Here is an 11,673-nt window from a genome sequence, read left to right as displayed (position 1 = left end):
GAGAGAGAGGACGGGAGAAGAGAAGGCGAGAGTGTGAATGTGAGTCTTGAGATGATAGGAAGTGTGTGTGCATGTTAGAGAGAGAGGACGGGAGAAGGCGAGAGTGTGAATGTGAGTCTTGAGATGATAGGAAGTGTGTGTGCATGTTAGAGAGAGAGGACGGGAGAAGAGAAGGCGAGAGTGTGAATGTGAGTCTTGAGATGATAGGAAGTGTGTGTGCATGTTAGAGAGAGAGGACGGGAGAAGAGAAGGCGAGAGTGTGAATGTGAGTCTTGAGATGATAGGAAGTGTGTGTGCCAAGAACTTATTTCTTGGAGAATATTGCAAGAATGGCAGATATGTTATTAACTGATGTTATTGCTGCCAGACATCAGTTATGTAACAGGGTACCTCTGTTTAATTAAGTTTGTTCCTGTTAAGACTCTCTCGCCATCCAAACTCACTCTCTATCATTCTCTCTGTTTAGTCTCTCTCTTTCCCTATCTCTCTCTTTCTCTGTTTCCAGTAGAATCCACTGACTCACCACTCCTCCTTCCCCCCCCCCCCTCTCTCTTTATCGCTCTCTCTCTCTCTCATGGGTAGAGTCTGTGCTCTTTCTCTACGATGAGAATTGATTCTACCCAGAATGCAATAACAGGCGATGGGTGAACGGGGACGAGTGACTAACGACATCTTTTCAATCACTCTGTTGACAGGCTAGCTAGAAGACTGTGTCTCTAACACACACACACACACACAAAGGCGTGGATGCACACATACACACACCCCCAGTCAGACTCACACAATGGAGGAGTACCCCCCCCACCATTGAGTTTGGGCCTCATTAGCATATCATCTTGGATGAGCCTCTTTGATTCTTTAAAATTCGGACAATTCGAAGACAGCTCGAGTCTCCTGACTGAGAGGGGCTAATGGTCACAGACAGACAGACAGACAGACAGACAGACAGACAGACAGACAGACAGACAGACAGACAGACAGACAGACAGACAGACAGACAGACAGAGGAGTGTGTCCCAGGGCTGAACCCCCCAGAGGACAGACAGACAGACAGACAGACAGACAGACAGACAGACAGACAGACAGACAGACAGACAGACAGACAGACAGACAGACAGACAGACAGACAGACAGACAGACAGACAGACAGACAGACAGACAGACAGACAGAGGAGTGTGTCCCAGGGCTGAACCCCCCCCCCCCCAGAGGACAGACAGACGGACAGACAGACAGACAGACAGACAGACAGACAGACAGACAGACAGACAGACAGACAGACAGACAGACAGGTGTGTCCCAGGGCTGAACCCCCCCCAGAGGACAGACAGACAGACAGACAGACAGACAGACAGACAGACAGACAGACAGACAGACAGACAGACAGACAGACAGACAGACAGACAGACAGACAGACAGAGGAGTGTGTCCCAGGGCTGAACCCCCCCAGAGGACAGACAGACAGACAGACAGACAGACAGACAGACAGACAGACAGACAGACAGACAGACAGACAGACAGACAGACAGACAGACAGACAGACAGACAGACAGACAGACAGACAGACAGACAGACAGACAGACAGACAGGACAGGACAGACAGACAGGACAGACAGAGCTGTCCCAGGGCTGAACCCCCCCAGAGGACAGACAGACAGACAGACAGACAGACAGACAGACAGACAGACAGACAGACAGACAGACAGACAGACAGACAGACAGACAGACAGACAGACAGACAGACAGACAGACAGACAGACAGACAGACAGAGCTGTCCCAGGGCTGAACCCCCCCAGAGGACTGACAGTGGCTTCACGTAACGAGGGATGAAGATAAAAACAGAAATGTGTGACGGCAGGAGTGATGACCTTGTCTTCTCCTCTCCACCCTGCTGTGACCTTGTGAACCCTGTGAGCCACCCCCCAAAACACACATTCACACAACACCTCCTTCTCTCTCTGCAATGCTTCACGCTGCCTCTCTGACTTGGTTTCTCTAGACGTTTGATCTAATATCTGTTCTGTAAGGAGTAACTACACAGATATTGAACCATGATCTACATGTGCAACTGATGACTGTGCTAGGCCACTGAGCTAGTGGATCTAAGGTCTGGGGGATCTAAGGTCTAGGGGATCTAAATTCTAGGGTCTAGGGGATCTAATGTCTAGCGGATCTAATGTCTGGGGGATCTAAAGTCTAGGGGATCTAAAGTCTAGGGGATCTAAAGTCTAGGGTCTAGGGGATCTAATGTCTAGCGGATCTAAGGTCTAGGGGATCTAATGTCTAGCGGATCTAAAGTCTGCGGGATCTAAGGTCTAGGGGATCTAAAGTCTAGGGTCTAGGGGATCTAATGTCTAGCGGATCTAAGGTCTAGGGGATCTAATGTCTAGCGGATCTAAAGTCTGCGGGATCTAAGGTCTAGGGGATCTAAAGTCTAGCAGATCTAAAGTCTAGGGGATTTACATCCTAGGCAAGACTATACCCGTACGCCAGGTCTAGTTTTAAGATGGTAATATGGAATTGTTTTAATATGGTCATATGGAATTGTTTTAAGATGGTTATACGGAATTGTTTTAAGATAGTTATACCAAGGATCATTTATTTGATTTATAATTTTAGGACCCCTTTAGGTATACATACAACATACAAATATTATCAGTATATACAGTACCAGTCACAAGCATGGACACACCTACTCATTCAAGGGTTTTTCTTTACTTTTACTATTTTCTACATTATAGAATAACAGTGAAGATGTCAAAACTATGAAATAACACATATGGAATCATGATATAGTAACCAAAAAAAGTGTTAAACTAATCAAAATGTATTTTATATTGGAAATTCTTCAAAGTTGCCACCCTTTGCCTTGATGACAGCTTTGCATTCTATTGGCATTCTCTCAACCAGCTTCACCTGGAATAATTTTCCCAACAGTCTTGAAGGGGTTCCCACATATGCCGAGCACTTGTTGGCTGCGTTTCCTTCACTCTGCAGTCCAACTCATCCCAAACCATCTCAATTTGGTTGATGTCGGGTGATTGTGGAGGCCAGTATGACATACCAGTGCTGTGATGTAATAGGATCATTTCATATGCAGATTGCCGCTATCACTCCTCTATTCTGAGAGCAGACACCAATTAATTGTCACATCCTGTGTGATAATGGCTCACTAAAAGCACGACCACACACCGAGGGATATATGTGTGTGTCTGAGAGAGAGAGAGAGAGAGAGAGAGAGAGAGAGAGAGAGAGAGAGAGAGAGAGAGAGAGAGAGAGAGAGAGAGAGAGAGAGAGAGAGAGAGAAAGAGAGAGAGAGAGAGAGACAGGGGGGGGGTAAAGAGAAATAAAGAGTGTTGAGAGAGAAGGAGAGACACAGAGTGAGAAAGAAAGAAAGAGATATGAAACAGGAAAGGTACTCAGAAGGGCTAATTTGCTATAGAGCAGACCTAACTCACTCTATTCAATTAATCAAAACAGGAACATTTTACATTTGCCTAGAAATTTAAAAGGAAATGATCTCAACAGAGAAAAATGTCCTCCTGTGTGCTACCTATATCCCCCTACTAGAATCCCAATACTTTAATGAAGACAGCTTCTCCGTCCTTGAGGTGGAAATCAATCATTTCATGGCCCAGAGACATGTACTAGTCTGTGGCGACCTAAATGCCAGAACCGGACAAGAACCTGACACCCTCAGCACACAGGGGGACAAACACCTGCCTGGAGGTGACAGCATCCCCTCCCACATATGCCCCCCTAGACACAACTATGACAACATAACCAACAAAAACGGGTCACAACTCCTGCAGCTCTGTTGCATGCTGGGTAAGTACATAGTCAATGGTAGGCTTCGAGGGGACTCCTACAAGAGGTACACCTATAGCTCATCTCTTGGCAGTAGTACTGTAGACTACTTTTTTTTAGAAAATCTAAACAATATATTTTACCTCTCAGCTTCCCTATCAAATAAAAAAAATTCAAACAGAAAACCCAAGAAAATTAACAACAATGACAAATGGTTTGATGAAGAATGCAAAAACCTAAGAAAGAAATTGAGAAACCTGTCCAACCAAAAACATAGAGACCCGGAAAACCTGAGCCTACGCCTTCACTATGGTGAATCACTAAAACAATACAGAAATACACTACGGAAAAAGAAGGAACAGCACGTCAGAAATCAGCTCAATGTAACTGAAGAATCCATTGACTCTAATCACTTCTGGGAAAATTGGAAAACACTAAACAAACAACAACAACAACAACAACAACAGTTATCCAAAACGGAGATGAATGGGTAAACCACTTCTCCAATCTTTTTCAAATCAAATCAAATTGTGTTTGTTACATGCGCCCAATACAACAAGTATTACAGTGAAATTTTTCACCTTACAGTGAAATGCTTACTGTAACGAAGTTCGTCTGTTGTTTGAAGAGAGTCAGACCGAAATGCAGCGTGTAGGTTACTCATGACTTTTAATGAAGATAATGCGGTACATTAAATAACTGAAGAAGAAAACAACAAAAGAGTGAAACTAATTACAGCCTATCTGGTGACTACAACACAGAGACAGGTACAATCACCCACGAAATACAACGCGCACTCAGGCTACCTAAATACGGTTCCCAATCCGAGACAACGAGAATCAGCTGACTCCAATTAGGAATCGCCTCAGGCAGCCAAGCCTAACTAGACACACCCCTAATAATACACACTCCCAATTAATACAAACCCCAATACGAAATACAACATATAAACCCATGTCACACCCTGGCCTACCCAAACATATAACAAAAACACAAGATACAATGACCAAGGCGTGACACTTACTTACAAGCCGTTAACCAACAATGCATTTAAGAAAAATAAGTGTTATGTTAAGAATAGATCTTTTTTTTTAAATACATTTAAAAAAAATACACAAAAAATACTAAAACATTTAAAAAAGATATACATTTAAAAAATAAAATGTAAAATTAACAAACAATTAAAGAGCAGCAGTAAAATAACAATAGCTAGGCTATATACAGGGTGTTACGGTACAGAGTCAATGTGGAGGCTATATACAGGGGGTACCGGTACAGAGTCAATGTGGAGGCTATATACAGGGTGTTACGGTACAGAGTCAATGTGGAGGCTATATACAGGGGGTACCGGTACAGAGTCAATGTGGAGGCTATATACAGGGGGTACCGGTACAGAGTCAATGTGGAGGCTATATACAGGGTGTTACGGTACAGAGTCAATGTGGAGGCTATATACAGGGTGTTACGGTACAGAGTCAATGTGGAGGCTATATACAGGGTATTACGGTACAGAGTCAATGTGGAGGCTATATACAGGGTGTTACGGTACAGAGTCAATGTGGAGGCTATATACAGGGGGTACCGGTACAGAGTCAATGTGGAGGCTATATACAGGGTATTACGGTACAGAGTCAATGTGGAGGCTATATACAGGGTTTTACGGTACAGAGTCAATGTGGAGGCTATATACAGGGTATTACGGTACATAGTCAATGTGGAGGCTATATACAGGGGGTACCGGTACAGAGTCAATGTGGAGGCTATATACAGGGGGTACCGGTACAGAGTCAATGTGGAGGCTATATACAGGGGGTACCGGTACAGAGTCAATGTGGAGACTATATACAGGGTGTTATGGTACAGAGTCAATGTGGAGACTATATACAGGGTGTTATGGTACAGAGTCAATGTGGAGACTATATACAGGGTGTTACGGTACAGAGTCAATGTGGAGACTATATACAGGGTGTTATGGTACAGAGTCAATGTGGAGACTATATACAGGGGGTACCGGTACAGAGTCAATGTGGAGGCTATATACAGGGGGTACCGGTACAGAGTCAATGTGGAGGCTATATACAGGGGGTACCGGTACAGAGTCAATGTGGAGACTATATACAGGGGGTACCGGTACAGAGTCAATGTGGAGGCTATATACAGGGGGTACCGGTACAGAGTCAATGTGGAGGCAATATACAGGGTATTACGGTACAGAGTCAATGTGGAGGATATATACAGGGGGTACCGGTACAAAGTCAATGTGGAGGCTATATACAGGGGGTACCGGTACAGAGTCAATGTAGAGACTATATACAGGGTGTTACGGTACAGAGTCAATGTGGAGGCTATATACAGGGTGTTATGGTACAGAGTCAATGTGGAGGCTATATACAGGGTGTTACGGTCCCGAGTCAATGTGGAGACTATATACAGGGTGTTATGGTACAGAGTCAATGTGGAGACTATATACAGGGTGTTATGGTACAGAGTCAATGTGGAGACTATATACAGGGTGTTATGGTACAGAGTCAATGTGGAGACTATATACAGGGTGTTACGGTACAGAGTCAATGTGGAGACTATATACAGGGTGTTATGGTACAGAGTCAATGTGGAGACTATATACAGGGGGTACCGGTACAGAGTCAATGTGGAGGCTATATACAGGGGGTACCGGTACAGAGTCAATGTGGAGGCTATATACAGGGGGTACCGGTACAGAGTCAATGTGGAGACTATATACAGGGGGTACCGGTACAGAGTCAATGTGGAGGCTATATACAGGGGGTACCGGTACAGAGTCAATGTGGAGGCTATATACAGGGTGTTACAGTACAGAGTCAATGTGGAGGATATATACAGGGGGTACCGGTACAAAGTCAATGTGGAGGCTATATACAGGGGGTACCGGTACAGAGTCAATGTAGAGACTATATACAGGGTGTTACGGTACAGAGTCAATGTGGAGGCTATATACAGGGTGTTATGGTACAGAGTCAATGTGGAGGCTATATACAGGGTGTTACGGTCCCGAGTCAATGTGGAGACTATATACAGGGTGTTATGGTACAGAGTCAATGTGGAGACTATATACAGGGTGTTATGGTACAGAGTCAATGTGGAGACTATATACAGGGTGTTATGGTACAGAGTCAATGTGGAGACTATATACAGGGTGTTACGGTACAGAGTCAATGTGGAGACTATATACAGGGTGTTATGGTACAGAGTCAATGTGGAGACTATATACAGGGTGTACCGGTACAGAGTCAATGTGTACCGGTATCCCATGTAGAGTTAAAGTAAAGTAACTATGCATAGATAATAAATAGAGAGTATCAGCAATGTATAAAAGAGGGGAGGGGGGGACGCTCCGGTACCGCTTGCCATGCCATAGCAGAGAGAACAGTCTATGACTAGGGTGCCTGGAGTCTTTGACCATTTTTAGGGCCTTCCTCGGACACTGCCTGGTATAGGGGTCATGGATGACAGGAAGCTTGGCCCCAGTGATGTACTGGGCCGTACGCACGACTCTCTGAAGTGCCTTACGGTCAGATGCCAAGCAGTTGCCATACCAGGCGGTGATGCAACCAGTCAGGATGCCCTCGATGGTACAGCTGTAGAACCTTTTAAGGATCTCAGGACCCATGCCAAATCTTTTCAGTCTCCTGAGGGGGACTATGTTTTGTTGTGCCCTCTTCACGTCTGTCTTGGTGATTTTGGAACATGTCAGTTTGTTGGTGATGTGGACACACCACCTGGGGGAGGTGCGTCATGAAAGTACAGGATCCAGTTGCAGAGGGAGATGTTTCAAGTAACTTGAAGCTCTCGACCTAATCCACTTCAGTCCCGTCGATGTTAATGGCGGCCTGTTCGGCCCTCCTTTTCCTGTAATCCACAATCATCTCCTTTGTCTTGATCACGTTGAGGGGAGGTTTTTGTCATGGCACCACACAGCCAGGTCTCTGACCTCCTTCCTATAGACTGTCTCATCGTTGTCGGGGATCAGGCCTACCACTGCTGTGTCATCGGCAAACTTAATGATGGTGTTGGAGTCGTGCCTGGCCAAGCAGTCATGAGTGAACAGGGAGTACAGGAGGGGACTGAGCACACACCCCTGAGGGGCCCCCGTGTTGAGATCAGCGTGGCGGATAGGCTGTTACCTACCCTCACCACCTGGGGGCGGCCCGTCAGGATTCAATTGCAGAGGGAAGTGTTTAGTCCCAGGTTCCTTAGCTTAGTGATGAGCTTTGAAGGCACTATGGTGTTGAACGTGGAGCTGAAGTCAATGAATAACATTCTAACATATGTGTTCCTTTTGTCCAGGTGGGAAAAGGGCAGTGTGGAGTGCAATAGAGATTTCATCATCTGTGGATCGGTTGCGGCGGGCCTGCACCCTAATTGACAAACAAACAAATCATAGGCAAAGTCTTGTCATGCTTTGTTGATTTCAAAAAAAGCTTTTGACTCAGTTTGACATGAGGCTCTGCTACACAAATTGAATGAAAGTGGTGTACGGGGAAAAACATACAACATTATAAAATCCAGGTACACAGAGAAGAAATGTGAGGTTAAAATTTGACAAAAAAACTATTTCGTTCCACAGGGCTGTGGGGTGAGACAGGGATGCAGCTTAAGTCCCACCCTCTTCAGCATTTATATCAATGAATTGGCGGGGGGCACTAGAACAGTCTACAGCACCCGACTTCACCCTACTACAATCTGAAGTCAAATGTGTACTGTTTGCTGATGATCTGGTGCTTCTGTTCCCAACCAAGGAGGACCTACAGCAGCACCTAGATCTGTTCCCAACCAAGGAGAACCTACAGCAGCACCTAGATCTGTTCCCAACCAAGGAGGACCTACAGCAGCACCTAGATCTTATGCATAGATTCTGTCAGACCTGAGCCCTGACAATAAATCTCAGTCCCCTGGCAAGCTGGTCCTGGGGCTCTGTTCACAAACAGACACCACAGAGCCCCAGGGCAGCAACACAATTAGACCCTACCAAATCACAAGAAAACAAAAAGGTGATGACTTGACACATTGGAAAGAATTAACAAAAAAATAAGCAATCTAGAATGTTATTTGGCCCTGAACAGAGAGTACACCGTGGCTGAATACCTGACCACTGTGACTGACCCAAAAAAAGGAAAGCTTTGACTATGTACAGACTCAGTGAGCATAGCCTTGCTATTGAGAGAGGCAGACATGGCTCTCTAAATGAGGTGGGAACTGAGCTGCACGTCCTAACATCCTGCCCAATGTATGACCATATTAGAGACACGTATTTTCCCTCAGATTACACAGATACACAAAGAATTCAAAAACAAACTGCCACATCTGCACCCTAGAGGTCATCCGGTTTCTGCTTGACCTGCAGCAATTCCCCCAGTACACTCTCCCTCTCTCCCCCTCCCTTTCTGTTTGTGTGTGATTGTGTGGTTGGAGACAGGTGTGCTTGAGTCAGAGCAGATCCCTACCAGCTGCAACTTGTTCCATTATCAATTCCCCCAGTACACTCTCTCTCTCTCCCCCTCCCTTTCTGTTTGTGTGTGATTGTGTGGTTGGAGACAGGTGTGCTTGAGTCAGAGCAGATCCCTACCAGCTGCAAGTTGTTCCATTATCAAGACCTCTACAAATACTCAGTCCCGCCACTTCCACTCTGCCAGATCATAATCTCTGCTCAGTCAGTTTATGCTTCTAGCCATTATTGTTATTCAAGATCCTGTTACCCTGCTGTACCTGTTTCCCTGCCTGATGCTGTTCTTCCTCTCACTGCAGTATCGCCAAGCTGACTCTGGCTCCTGTCTCCTGTTCCACATCTCACCAACCTAATACCTTGTTCTGGACTCACCACACCACCACTCCCTTGAATTCCCTCCGGATATGTTTTACCCTGTCCCAACCCAGCACATCTGGTTTCCTACAACTCATCCAAGTTTCCCTGGATCTGCACTCCATATCTCCCCGTGTTACAATAAATACCTTGGTTCATTCATCTGTATCCTCGTCTAAGTCCACTATTGGGTTCCCCTGTGTTTACACAAACCCAATTTTGATAAACTGTGATAAAATCACAGCAGCAAGATTCGTGACCTGTTGCCACAAGAAAAAGGGGCAACCAGCGAAGAACAAACACCATTAAAAATACAACCCATATTTATGTTGATTTATTTCCCCTTAAGTACTTCAACTATTTGCACATAATATGACATTTGAAATATGTCTAAATGCTTTTGGATTTTTTTTGTTTATCTATTTCACTTGCTTTGGCAATGTTTACATGTGTTTCCCATGCCAATAAAGGCCCTTAAATTGGTGAGTGAGAGAGTCAGTGAGAGAGAAACATCTAAGTCTTCAGCTGTCTTAATGTAATGTAACTTCCCCAGGGGAATGGGAGAGAACCCTCTCTCTATTCCCTGTCAGGTCGGGGGACTGTAGATCTGGTGGACTCGATGAGGTAGATGGAGGTTGCGTGAGCAGCAGCATTGTGTGTGTGTGTTTGATCAGCTGGTGAGCAGATACACATGGCCTAACAGAGCAGAGCACTGGCTTGTCTTCACTATCGACTGAGATGTGTGTGCGTGTTTGTGGCACTGGGGGACTTTCACATCTTCAGGATGATATTGATCGCAGACATAATATAAAGGCTCTGACACACCAATAGCGTTTGCTGGCCGAGAGTACTTAGCACCTCTGAGAGTAATTTGCCAACCAAGTGCGCAAAGATTTGGTGAGAAATGTCGCCAGTCAGACGACTCCAGCGGATGGTACCTAAAACACAATGCGCTGAACGATCGACAGACTGAACGCTAGAATGTGTTCGAGCCTTTAATTAAGAGCCTCTAAGATACACTGAGGACATCAGACACCGCAGCCATATGTCTGGTACAACACACACACGGACACACGGACACACATTTACATTTACATTTAAGTCATTTAGCAGACGCTCTTATCCAGAGCGACTTACACGATTCCAATAACAGCTCAAATAGCACTGCAACAGTATTCCAAATGTAATCTATACGTATATATCTATCGACACCGGAGTACACAAGATATACAAGGAGTGATAGGTACAATATATACAACATATACATAAATATACGGTGTGTATAAACAGTTTAATTAAAATGTAGCAGTAGTGAGCTATGTCGAGAATACAGTATTTAAATACACCGTACATAAAGCCCCATAGCAAAATTGATAGAATTGCAGGAAATTATGCCCCGTTCAAAACACCTGGGAGCTCTGAACTTGGAACTCTGAAATCTCCGACTTCAGTGCGTTAAAAAGACAACTGTGAACTCGGGGAGAAATGTATTTTTGAACGGTCGTTCGTCCAACTAGAAATTCCAAGAGCTTCGGTTGTCCGACCTTAAGATCACTGACATCATGATTTTACCTAGTTTTTCCAGAGTTTCCAGTTGTATTGAACACACCATTAGCTTCTGGACCTCAGTCCGGAATATAAAGAATATATATGTATGTGAATAATGAGTATAGACAGTATGGACAGTATGTGAATAGAAAAGGTATGGACATCAGTAGTTATATAGGATGGTGTGTATAGACAGTAGTTATATAGGATGGTGTGTATAGACAGTAGTTATATAGGATGGTGTGTATAGCCAGTATAGACAGTATAGACAGTAGTTATAATAGGATGGTGTGTATAGACAGTACAGACAGTAGTTATATAGGATGGTGTGTACAGACAGTAGTTATATAGGATGGTGTGTATAGACAGTAGTTATATAGGATGGTGTGTATAGACAGTAGTTATATAGGATGGTGTGTATAGACAGTAGTTATATAGGATGATGTGTATAGACAGTAGTTATATAGGATGGTGTGTATA

This window comes from Oncorhynchus gorbuscha, linkage group LG09 (genome assembly GCF_021184085.1).
Source record: "Oncorhynchus gorbuscha isolate QuinsamMale2020 ecotype Even-year linkage group LG09, OgorEven_v1.0, whole genome shotgun sequence".
NCBI lineage: Eukaryota > Metazoa > Chordata > Actinopteri > Salmoniformes > Salmonidae > Oncorhynchus > Oncorhynchus gorbuscha.
This window is presented reverse-complemented; position numbering follows the sequence as displayed.